General features: G+C 42.1%; 1 protein-coding gene across 1 annotated transcript in view; it reads left to right on the forward strand.

Moving 5' to 3' along the window:
• Positions 1–13,261, forward strand: part of SEMA4G (semaphorin 4G) — a 96,829-nt gene that overhangs the window by 11,460 nt on the left and 72,108 nt on the right. The window contains exons 2-3 of the mRNA XM_081863964.1: positions 1,575–1,682; positions 1,918–1,980. The gene's annotated coding sequence lies outside the window, so the exon portion shown is untranslated. The remainder of the gene's footprint in view (positions 1–1,574; positions 1,683–1,917; positions 1,981–13,261) is intronic.

Consider the following 13,261-nt stretch of genomic DNA (forward strand, 5'->3'; position numbering starts at 1 on the left):
CTGCTGGTCCAAATTAAGCCCTGACATGTCTACTAAAGCCAACCGTTTGGGGAAGAAAAAACAGATTGCCAAGGTACTTCAGGTCAGGGGAAGCTAACACGATGCCTTCCAGATGTTGTTGGATTCCCAACACCCATCAACCTCAGCCAGTATGGCCAGTGATCAGGCATTATGGAAGGTGTAGTCCAACAAGTATGTAACCAAGCATGTAGATAGGGCCAGAGCCAGCCTTTGTGGAGGATTTGCGCAGTGACCCATCACTCTACCTGATGTTGCAAATTACAGATCAGCAAGCAGCGGTTCCATGTGGTAGCAAGCTTTTTGGTGAAGGACCTTCCCAACTGACTTAAAACACCTGTGTACCCCACCCCCACCCCGATTGGCTGCCCATTGGATCCTTCGGGGCAGGAAGGTGCATAAAGTGCTTCCTGTTCCCTCGGAGGCTTGCTTGGCTACAAGGTCTTCCTGTGATCTGGAGTGCTCCTTTATTCTGGCGTCTCTTCTGACCACTGACTCGTCTCATGGCCCCTGAGTCATTTCAGGGTTGGGCCGTGAACAGCAACAGGCTGACACATGTTCATGTGCCAATGGATAGTTGGAAGGGATGAGTGACATTAGTTCTCTGCTTACAGGTGCCATGCCTTACTTGGACTAAATTGGGGGCATTAGTATGTAGCTGATCTTAAAAAGAGGATTTTCCATCCAGGAATGTGCTGTCCTTAAACTAACTGAAGAGCGTATTGTTAATCTTTTCCTCCCTCCCTGCAGGTCTGAGCTTTTAATTGTTATAAGCAGACAGAAATTCAACATGTGAAGTATTTCTCATTATGACCCTAATACACTGGGAAGAGCTTCACCTTTTAAATTTCAGTTTTGTAGGCTGCTGTTCAAAGCCTCAGTCATGGGGGAGGGGAGGTGGCAACCCTGTTTTGTACACTTCATTGTGGCAAGCCCACGTTCTTATTTAATTATGTCACGATTTCCGGTGCTTACCAACTTTCTGATAGCTTCCTGCTTGTGTGTTAGACTGAGTGGAGATACAGCATTTAGAGTTAAGGGGGAATTGGGAAAACACCCTGAATAAATGTTGAAGAAGCACCTGAGTTTCACTGGTCAGAGTTCTGCACCAGAAGGCAACAGGTCTTGGTGTTGCTGATAGGATTCCCTCTCACTCTCCTTGCCAGATTTTTTTGCTGTTTTTTTTCCATATGAACCTTCACAAGTGCTGGAGGCTGCTGATTTTCTCCATGTTCAGCGTTCCTGTGAATTAAGAATTGCTGGAGGGTGGAGTGGGGCTTTTCTCAGTGGAAGAAACCCAGTTGCAGAATGCTCTCCAAGAGAGGCCCATTAAACATAATGTTGTCAGGTTTTGACTTGCCTTCAGAAAAAAAACAACCCTTCATCAGTTTACATAGGCATTTCTAGGCTATTAGTGGTTGGGCCTCTTTTTGTTTTATCCTTGTTTCGTATTCCTCAATGGTTTTATTTTTAAAAAAGAGAGAAATCATGTTGCCATGTAAAGTATATACAAACAGAACTCCAGAGTCGTCTCAGATCATTATTTCTTTTAATAGGAAATACATATAACAATCTGAAACACAAATTGGTAACAACAAAGAAAAACATCAGAGCAACAAGGAGTATAATACAAGCCTGAGCCTGGACTAGAAAAGGAGTGAAAGGTAAATATTTTCAGTACATTTTTAAAGAGATTCTCTATTTAAGATGGGGTGAGAAACTTCAGGTCTGTGGTCCAGAAGTGAATGTGACCCTGTGGCTGAAAAAGGGGTTTCATCCCTAAATTAGAGGATGTTGTCTGATGATTATAAAAATAAGGTTCTGTGCTTTGGTTTAATAGATCTTAAAAGAACCTCTTCTCTTTGATAGTTGCACTAATAATCTGGTTTCCTTATACAGGAACAATTTAGAAGCATTGAAAAATTAGCACCTGTCCATTGAGAAATCTGCTCTGGTCTGTTGGTAAGTTTTAATGCCTCTACCAGAAAACAGATCTCCAAACTGTTTGTTTCTGTTTTTTTCCAAATCTCCAATGTTCATTTTACCCACTTAGGGTTATGTTATGAAACATTGACTTTTGCAGATAAGAAACTCCCAGATTTGTAATGTCATTTTAAAATAATATTCTCAATCCAGATCAGTGCACTTGTTTTAAAGAATTTTCTGTACTTCATATTGCATCAATGAATTTGTTTATTTACTGTTTTACTAGTGGATATGATCCAGTCCAAAATAAGCATGTAAGTTCTGCTGCTCAGAGTGCTTCAGTTGAATCTGTTAGCTGCTTTGATTTCCATTTTGTTGGGAAAAGCTCTGCCTGTAATGTTAGATTCACAATTTAGGATTTTTTAAAAAGTTAGGTATGTTAAAAGAGATTGTCATTGAAATTTGGAGGTAAAGGAGTCCTTGAAATGCTCAGTGGCTCAAGATAATGATGAAACAGCCTATTATCCAAAAGAGCATTAGTATGCATCTTGGTGTAAAGTATTTTATAAGTATTTGGTGTGAGGAAAAAAACCTGATGGCAAAGTATCTTTATTGAGTAGGAGAACAAGTATCCTTGATGTCAACTTTATATAATTGGCTCTTGGTACCTTATATAAACATTAATTATAAATCTGAATTGAAGTAAGATTTTTTTAAAAAAAACTATTTGTTTTCAATTTTAGATGCTCTAATGACTTCTGAATGTTGCTATTATAGTCAAGCTCATGCTGAGATGTAAGACTTCTTTGCTTCACCTCACTAACGCAGTGCCAAAGGTTGACCTACTTTCTGATGACTGTGTCATTGTGCCCTTGCAGGTTCCACTTCCTAAGTCTCAATAATGTATATTATTAAACAAGCCTCTGCCTTGCTGGTATCCTATTATCTCCCATACCTTGTCATTATGTGCTAGGCTGGAGCATACCCATCAGCTATGCCCCTGGAACTCTTGGGATTTTGTGTAGAATTTGGCACAGAACTTGGGTTTCTTGATATTGACTTTTATGTATTTTAAATAAAAATGGTTTTCTAGTTCTCATGGTTAAAAGCAACTAAGCCCCCAAAGTGTTCGGGTAGTGTCAAAAGGCAGCCTAGGAAATCGACCAGAGGACTGATTCTTCCAGGCTTGAATCTGTGACCTCTACTGCCAAGCTCCCTTACACACCTATCGATCTTAGCACCTATGGATCTTAGCACCTGTACACCATCCTTATGCTACATTATCACAGTCTCCCCTGCCTCTCTGGGGTAATGTGACAATAAATAGGATAATCCTATGTCTACTGCACTGAGCTCCTTGGAGGAAGGGAGGGATGCCTATATGATGAAAAAAATTATAACATCCTTATGGCTAAATGAGCCTTGAAGTCTAATGCATTTCTAGCTTGATGTTTGTTAGAAGTCAAATCACTGGGGCTTCCTTCCAAGTAAATGTGTGTTTTTGATTTAGAATCACACATGTAATTCAGAAGTCAGGGCTGTCATGCCAGCTTATTTGCTGGTGGATATAAATGGTTCAGATATTGGAATACAGTATTCAGGGAAAGCTGTCTGTGGCCAAGAGACAGCAACTGCTGTTGTGCGGTCCTTTGTAAGGAGCTATGATTGCATATTTTAAATGCACAGAAGTCTGCCCAAAGAAATCTTTGGACACTTTATACTTATACTTCCACTCTGACTCAGAGATCATTGATACATGGAAATGTCAGCTATCAGACTCTGTGATACTTCATCCTGGTACAAAAGGCAGTGCTAATGGTTCCCAGTGCTATTATGCTGCTTCTTGGCAAGCATACAGATTAACCTTCCATGTGACACTATTGAGCAGGAGTAAGAGGTTATGAAAGTACATAAATGTTAGTCTTTGGGAACCCAAATTCAGTGGCCCTTTTCTTTCAGCTAACATTAAGCAGGGTTTTAATTTTGTTGTAATTTTAAATGGGTTTTTGATTGTGATTATTGTAATTAGGGTTGTTAGCTACTCTGGGCTCCCATGGTGGGCTATGGGGAAGAACGGGATGGAAATGTATGGGAATAAATAGCTATTTTTGGGATGCTTTGAAGCAAGGCTACTGCATTATGATGTTCTTTGGGTGGGACTGAGTAAGGTCAATTATAATGGAAGTTTCCTTCCTGGGGTTAATAACACTTGGGGAAAGGGAGCATCAGGATCATGACTGGAGGGTAAAAAACTCTTCTTGTGCATCTGAGTCCTGATCTTGATTTCCCCCATTCTCCTGCTGCATCTTTTATTGGAATGAAAAAAACTAGTTAAAGGCAAATCATACATTTAACATTTCAGCTAGTTTCAGTCTTGTCTTCCGTTTGTCCACATATGCAGGGTATTATGCAGTAAAAAAAGAGAGCTGAATTCATTAATCAGGATAAAATATGCAAATTAAGAAATGTGCACAAAATACAGAGTATCTGCAAGAAAGGGCAAACAAGTGAAGTAGGCCATTAATATCTTGCAGTCTGACAGCTAGAAATTCTACTAGCTTTGGAAATTTAACCCACAGTGCCTATTTACTTTAAAGCCCATATTTCAAGCCATAAGGACTAGAAACTTGTTTTGTGTTTTTAAATGAAAGCTGGAACTCTTTGGTGTTGGATTCTGTGCCTTCTGCTTTGTGGGGTGGGTGTGCATCAGTGATCTCCCAAGGCAGGTTTTGCGTTGACTTTATTCAATTCCAGTTTCCTTAATATTTCTGTTGTTTCTGCTTTCCTTATGAACTTTTTCTCATTCTGTATATTTCATGGTTAAACTTTCCCTCTGGCAACATTTGATAGAGAATTGTCCTTTTTTTGCCATGGTTGGCAGTTCTTCCCTTTAAAATAAATATCTATCCTAGATGTCCTTCCACTTTTGCATACTGGGGCTGGTATGCAAAATCACTTTTGGTCTTGTTTCAATAGTTTTGTATAGCAATTCCAGATTCCAACTTAACAACAGCACTATCTGGAAACCTGGACTTGGCATGGTACAAATCAGGACCTGCTATCCTGCCCCAGTGCTTGGACTTTTCAGTGTGCATATGCTTAATCCAAGCTGTCCATAAGAGGGGAAAAACTGTTGCAGATTAAATTTCTGTCTAAAACGCAGCTGTGTGAGGCTGGCCTTAACTTATTCTGGCATACTTCTGTTGCTTATACTATTTGAGAATGCAAAATTGGTTAGTGTGTAATCAAGCCCCCCGAACCTTATCATGTCAGTAGTTACTACTGGTGTTGGTATGCTCTTTGGTCATGGCAAGCGTCTTTCCCCCCACCCCATTTCTGATTTTGCTTAATGGTCTTTGCCTAACAACTGCTCCCAGCTTCTGAAATTTGTGTTGCATCCCACTTGTCTTGGTGGAGCTAAAGGAAATCATTGTGCTTTCCGCGAACGGCCAGAGAAAGTTATAGCAGCCTGAAGGGTTGTAGCTGGTAGACATTAAGCAGCCCCCAAAACTGCTGTTGTTTGGGGGCATTGGTACTGCTTTGCTTTGCTTGTTACTGTGTTTTTCTCCCTTTGCTCAACTGGTACGTTCGGCAATAAAGCCTTGTCTCAGTACTCACAAGAAATCTGACAGTGTAAAAGCAAATCCCGTCAGATACTTGAAACAATAAAAGCATTTGGCATTGCTTTGTCTCTAGCCTGCACTGCATCATTTGGTTTGTTTTTGAGCATTGATGCGCTGCTTTTCCAACAAGTGTTTAAAGTGGCTTGCAAAAAGAAAGGAGAATAAAACATGAATAGTATAAAATGATACAACTGGGTAAGAACATTGAGAGTTTAATTAGCAAATAGCCTCTACCAGGAAAACATGGTCTCTTGACACAGCAGCTGACAGCATCCAGACTCTGCCTGTCTTGGAAGAGTTGGATGGGACATTCCCTTGACGAGCTGAAAAACTCCATCAACTCTCAAATGTGTGGTAAAGACTCAGGACAGGGCAGAATCCCAATAGAAGTGCTGAAAGCCAGCTTCACTTCCTCCCTTATGATGCACCTCCATGGTATTTACCTGCAGTGTTGGGAAGAAGGATCTGTGCCACAAGACATGCATCTCTCTGCTGAGTACTGTGGGGAAAGCCTTTGCCCAAGTAGTTCTCAACAGATTTATGCTCACTTGCTGACAGGGTCTATCCCAAGTCACAATTTGGCTTTAGATTTTGGAGGTCAGTCAACATGATTTTCTCACTGAGCCAGCTGCAGGAGAAATGCTGAGAGCAGAGACACCCATTGCACATCCTTTTCATTGACCTTGTTCAACAAAAAAGGACTCTTCACACAGCTCAACAAGATGATCAGGTCTTTACAGGAGAACATGCATGTCACTGTCCAGTATGATGGTTCATCCTTGGACACCTTCCCTATAAAGAGTGGAATGAAACAGGACTGTGTTCTCACCCCAACTCTCTGTTGCTCTTCTATGCCATCAGCTTCCATTGAAGGAGCAATGGTGTCTGTTCAACCTGGCACATCTCTGTGCCAAGACAAAAGTGTGGCATGTTCTTATCTGAGAGATGTTGATTGCCCTTGGTGCAGCCTTGACAGCGCACTCTGTGGGAGCTCTGTCAACCATTTTGCCCAAGCCTCCATGGAGTTCGGCCTCATCATCAGCCTGACAAAGGCCAGCAACCTGAATCAGGATGTTGCCAGCACTCCATGCATCAGCATTGGTGACCACACATGACATGAAGGCTGGCAACATTAACCCTGCCATATGGGAATCCCTTGCGGACGATTGTAGGGCCTGGAGACAGACAGTCAGGTTGTGCATCCACAGCAGTGACCAGAGGAGGAATGACTGTCAGGAGCAGCGCAGAGAGAAGTTTGACTTCACTCCCAAAGATGTACTCTTCCATTGTCTCCTGAGACAGATGGATGCTTACAACTCATGGTTTACAGCTTGAGGTGGGATATCTGGAGTGAAGTTGTACACTATGCCTATAATACCAAGCCTTTGGGATATGAGCTGGGATAGCTCAGTTGGCAGAGCATGAGACTCTTAATCTTCAGGTTGTGGGTTTGAGCCCCACATTGGGTGAAATATTCCTACATGGCAGGGGGTTGGACTAGATGATCCTTGTGGTCCCTTACGACTCTGCAATTATATGATTATATGATTCTGCTTTGGGTCTTGACTGACCTAGGTTTTGCTTATGTGCCTGTTGGGATCGTTGTTGAATTCCAGAAGTCAGGCAGGTGTTTTGTGCAGGTCAGATTAGTTGGTGGCTACTGCTTTTGGGCTGGAATATGTTGGCCATTGAGATTATTTTCATCCATTTTCTTCCACCAATATCTGAGTATAATAAATATAGTTGGCCAGCATAGATCTTGATTTTCTGCTTTTCATGGATTCCCAAAGATGAGGCAGGATAGTAGGTGAGCAAAATAAATTTGGAGCAGTTTTGGAAGATCTCAGAAATATAATTTTTTGCATATGTGTGTTTGCAGATTTGCATGTGTAATAAAACTGGAGTATGAAAAGACTGAAGTTGGCTAAATTGGTATGTGAACCTTATCCTTTTGCCTTTCCCTTAAATCTTACCAGGGAGCAACCCATATGTAACCTGCGGAGCAAATCCAATTTCCTGTGACTCTGATACTAATGGGGGATGGGGTGGACAGTGGCTGTAAATGTCACTGCACCCTGGGCGATATTTTATAATCATAAGATGAGCTTTTCCCTTGACTGAACTTTGATGGATGACTTATTCTAATCTTTTACGTAGTCAGATAATCTCCCCTCCACTCCCCTCTGCTGGCATTAAAATGAAAGATTTCTAAGGAGTAAGAACTGGTCTGCCAATCCAATCCAATCCTAGGATGAGTTAACTTCCCAAGATTGCAACAGTTCTGGGTAAAAATTTAACCAGACCTTTATAGCCAGTTGCTTGATTGTCCAGACCAAAAGCTACGCACTGATCCCAAACAAATGAGAACCTTGGAAACTGCTGTAATTGCAGCTTTACAAAAACACAGATTCCACCATCTGTCTTCTCGTAGACCCTAGATGAGGAAAAGGTAAGCACAAGGGCTAGGGTGTCCACTGCTGATCTTGCCTGTGTTTCTCTTGGATACCTCTCACAGAAAAGGAGGTTGTTGACTCTGCCCTGCTGCGATGGTTAAATTTTAGTCAATGTTTGTGTTTGCTTTGCGATAAGGGAGGGCCTGCTCTGAGGTTTTTTCTCTACAGGCAAGAGCAGGCTGGGTGTTCTGTCTACAGCCAATCACTTTCTAGAGGAGTAAATAGGAAAGGTAACAGAGTTCACTGCTTATTTGCTTTTTAGAAACCCAATGATGCTTTTGCTTCATTTGTAACCAATAAGGTGGCATGATTTCCAACTATAGAATGTCTGGGTTGAAGTGCATTCTTTCATCATCCTAGTTTCTTTTTCATGTATGAAGCTAAGCTTTGCCCAACCTGTCTCAAGGCTCTTTAACGTGAACATTAGGAACCTGTTTGTTATCAGATTTCTTCTTACTTCAGGTTATATGCACAGTTTGGAGTATAAATGCGGACAAATGAGGAAAAGACATAATGGAGCATAGTAGCAGATTATGCTTTCTTAACATGGAAGAGAAAAGGGGTTGGTTTGTGAGTTTTGAGGAAAACAAATGGGGGTCACCCTAGAGTTCTTAAATTATTGGTATAGGAACTCAATAGAAGCTTGTTACAGCCATGCGGTCTGAGCTGTGGCAACCAGCTCAAACCTCCTCACATGGGAGCTGCTCCGTGGCTAACCCTGGCAGGACAGCTTACTCTAGTATTAACCCCTTCATGCATGCTGGTTATATGATGTTGGTTATCCCATATGTATATTTGTGTATCAATTAAAAAAAACTAATAAAACACAAATATTTATTTGCCAGAGGGGTATAACACAACAGAACATTTAAGCACACAGATAGGTGCAGACTGCTACTTGTCTCTGTTGACAGTACTGAGCTAGATGGGTCCAGTGATCTGATTCGGTATAAGGCAGCTTCACATGTTCAGCCTCGTGGCAGTGAATGCCATAGTTTGTAAATACCTGTTCTTTAATTGGTTAAATTATGCATATAGTTAAAGAATGGGTATTTACAAATGAGACCAGATTTAAGGCATATTTCCCCCCTTCACAGATGCATTTTATAATTAACCCCTGCCTTCCAAGTTATATAGGGCACATTCTGACTGATAATACTTTGTGTGATCATAATAGAAAATAGCACAAGGAGGTGAGGTGATGGTGCACTTAATATCTTATGATCTGTCAGTCTTTGTATCTCAATTCCTGGTGCGTTCACACAAATCCTTGCACCTTATTAAAGAGATACACAACTTGCACAAATGGTTTTGCATTGTCTTTGCTGGGAATCGTCTCCTCTTTCCACTTTCTTATCTGAGTGAAAAGCTCTATGCACCAAATTAGTACCATATGCAGCTAGCTGTTTTGTTGTTATTTAACAGAACCTACACCCTCACTACTCCACTATCCTGTTATTTCACTGTCTCACCTCTGGTTTTGGTTGAAATTGCTGTTGATCAGTAGATTGCCACAAGTCCACAATTTTGGAAGCAGAAAGCAGGGCCATATTCAGGAGTATTTTAAACACTGTGGGATTAAACTGACATGAAATGCAGCAAGTGATGGTGTGAACACAGCCTTAATTTTTGGATGTCCTGTTCCTTAATATCTTTTATAACCATGAAACTTTCATGCTGATCATGACTGCTCTCTCTTGTTCTGGGCAAGGTATGAGACAATGGAATCATGTGAGCAGCTCATATGGATGCCAGATGCTTGCAGCTTTTCTAATAACTGGATTTCACAGTGTCAGATGATGAATGAGATAGATGTGTAGAGTAGGAATGGGGAACCTGTGGTCCTCCAGATGTTGCTAGACTACAGCTCACATCATCCCTCTCATATTGGCTATGCTGGCTGGGGCCAATGGGGTATTTAGTCCAACAGTACAGTGGTACGTCAGATTACGAACCATCCTACTTATGAACGCTTCGGGTTATGAACTCTGCAAACACAGAAGTAGGTGCCATGGGTTGCAAACTTTGCCCTGGGATACGAACATAATCAGCTTCCGGGGCCGCGGGAGGCCTATGTAGGGAATGCGTGCTTCGGGTTAAGAATGGACTTCCGGAACGAATTAAGTTCGTAACCCGAGGTACCACTGTATATTGGAGGGTCACAAGGGAAGCGCGGTAGTTCAGTGGTAGATTATCTGCTTTGCATTTAAAGGGTCCCACATTCAATCCTTGGCATCTGTAGGTAGGGCTGAAACTCTTCGAAGCTGCTGCCAGCCATTGGTCTTCAAGTGGTGGGTTGGGTCCCTTAGTGGGCTACAGTTTGACCTATGGAGAGTTGCAACATTAATATATGATGCAAAATTCACTTGTGGGGCCCCAAATGCAGGTTTAAGTTAAAGGGGGTGTCCCCAAGTCCAATAAGCTGAAGGACTATTGATGTGAAAAAATACTGAGCTAGATGGAGCAATGGCCTGACTGAATAATAACGATGTTCTCCACCTCTGGCATAGACGTTTTGGTTAAGTGCTCTGCAGAATCACAGTTCTGACAAATAGCAACCTAGGTAACATTTGAATTTGGAATCCCTGTTCCATGAGAGCAGGTGGGTTCATACAATACCTATACCAAGTACAAAAAGCTAGCTTGACTGTTCCAAAATGGAGTTTGGGAACTTTTAATACGGATGTGACATCCCTATTTTAGAAATCATGGTGTTGACAGGTCAGGATCCTCACATGTCACATCAAGTCAGAGAGAATAATTACATAGTTTTTCAGGTTCTCTCTGCTCTTTCATGACATTTGCACTAAAAATGATGAGCCCAGGAGGAAGCTTCAGGTGACGCTGTTGGATCTGCTTAATGTGCCGTTGGCTCAGAAATGCAAAGAGGATTTCTTGCTAAAACAAGTGCTTGGCTGACTCATCCAGGTGATCATCTCTATATGAAATATTTAAATTGCAGACAGGAGCCATGTGGGTTACGAGTTCACTTTTGTTGCCTTTTTTTGCAGTTGTGTGCTTGAGAAGGGACTGTTATTGTTTCTTGTAGGAGATTGTTCTGCCAATAAACATGTTCATCTTGTTTCTTGCATCGTAAATGGTTGAACAAAGGCTGGTTCATGTTGAGCTGTACATGTAAGAACTCAGAAGGTGGTTACTGTCTTGCTTTAAGAATTGCCTTTTGTTTCCTCACAAAAGTCTTTCATTTTTCACTCTGTACACATTGGCATGATTTGCAGAAACCAGACAAAATTTGGATCAGTGCGGCTGTGTGGGTTCCCAGAGAGGAACTCATAGCAACTTTGCTTCATCCTAGTCTACATTGACCTAAGCCCAAGGTTTGACTTAGTGTTTCATCTGAACTGGGGCTCACAGCTAAACTGTCTTCTCACCATGAGCTGTAACCAAAACAAACCTTGGTTACAGTGTGTGATTAGTGAGGAGAGAGCTTAACCACAAGTCCTTGGTTCAGACAACATACCTAGTCAAAACGTGGCTTAGTGTGGCACAGAAGCAAAAAGGACCAGAAAGTGCAAAGCAGTAATGAGCTCCTCTTATGGAGCCTGCATACCCACACAGCTTCAGGAAGCTAAAGTTTGACTTAGCATGTTGAGTGAACCTGGCCATTGTGAGACCAAACCTTGCTGAGGATCCACTGTATACTATCAACCAGCTTGGATTGGTTGTTGTTTAATCATCCGGAGTGCCCAGATGTACTATGCACAGTGAACAATGACTGTAGGTTTTGCTTGAAGGTTGGATCTTGCTTTGACCATATGCATACACAGGGAGAGGTGGGGAAATGGCCGCCTTGAGCCAGATGGTATTCTGCATTTTGTCCCTGGGCAAGGAGCTAAAGTTGAAGGAGATGGAAGTCCTGATGTTTTAAGAATATTTGTACTAGTATATTATAGTAGCATTTATATATTATGTTCAGGGAGTATGGGGTGTTAAGAGGGAGGGGTTTTGCCTCTGGTGGGGGACACATTGTGCTTCTTCTGGGGTAGTTTGTCGACCTTCGACCCCCATCCTGCACTCAGCAGGAACCTGTGGCTCTTAGAAGCTGTGATTCCTAGAAATGACAGCGGCCACACCATCTAAGAGAAGGAAAACTCTGATCCTAAACCTTCGCTACCTTGTGGAATATCTTTGGGAGAATAAAAGGCCAAGGAGTAAATCAGAGTGGAGTACCTAAGACGGTTGGATGGATGGCGTCTTGTATGCCTCCTTCTGGCAACTCCTGCAGCCAAGCTGGTGCCAAACTTATTGCTCTGCTTATCTTTGGACCACATATGTGAGGCCAGGAGGTGGGTCTTATTGTCTGGGCAGCCCAGGACATCCATACACACTATCCAAGCTTGTGTCTCGGGGAGGTCACTGCTAACATAGTGGTTTGTCTTCACCCTCAGAGGTGCACCCCATTGTCTCTCGAGACAAACAGTTGCCAACAATATAGTACATTCTAAGCACTGAAAGCACTTCACATATCTCAGCAATGTGGGAAAGTATTATTTCTGCAGTGTAGAGCAGCCTTTGCCAACTTGGTGTCCTCCATTGGACCGCCATTCCCTTGGGAAGCTGTAATCCAATACACCTGGAGGACACCAGGTTGGTGAAGACTGGTGTGGGCGGATGCTGGCACCAAGCGTATACCTGAGACACCAAGTACATGCCAAGAGGAGATTTGGCTTGTGGACTTTTCAGCTGGTATTCTTAGCCACCATAGCACATATCCAAAATGTTGTGTATCAGATGATTTTTACCGAGTTGGATCTGCTGCACAGTTACTTGTTTACCCTTAGACTACAGAGGAGTACTTTGGGATGGTCTCACGAAACATACATGAATATGATGGACTCCTGTAGTGCACTCTTGCCCATAGAGTGAGTGACCACCAGTACAAAACTAAATTGTGAGACAAAGCACCTGACTATTATGAAAGGCATGACATCTTTAGCAATATAGTAATGCCTGACTAAAATCCAGTGGAACGGACGTTCATTACGGGACATTTCATTATTTCAGAACTTCCCCACCCCCCACCCTCCTAGGTTCCTTTTCTAAAACCTTTCAGCATCTTGTTTCCGTGTTCCTTTTCATAGTAGAAGAAATATTTGCCACTGGGTAGGCTGTTTGCAGCAAGCCTGTCTGAACAAGGCGTAGGTGTTTGGTTTACACATTGTTGTTTTTGTTTGTTGAAGGTAGCAACCCCCCAGAGTAAGCGAGAACCACGTTTAGTTT

The sequence above is a fragment of the Podarcis erhardii genome, assembly GCF_964252035.2.
Source record: "Podarcis erhardii genome assembly, chromosome: 5".
Classification (NCBI taxonomy): Eukaryota; Metazoa; Chordata; class Lepidosauria; order Squamata; family Lacertidae; genus Podarcis; species Podarcis erhardii.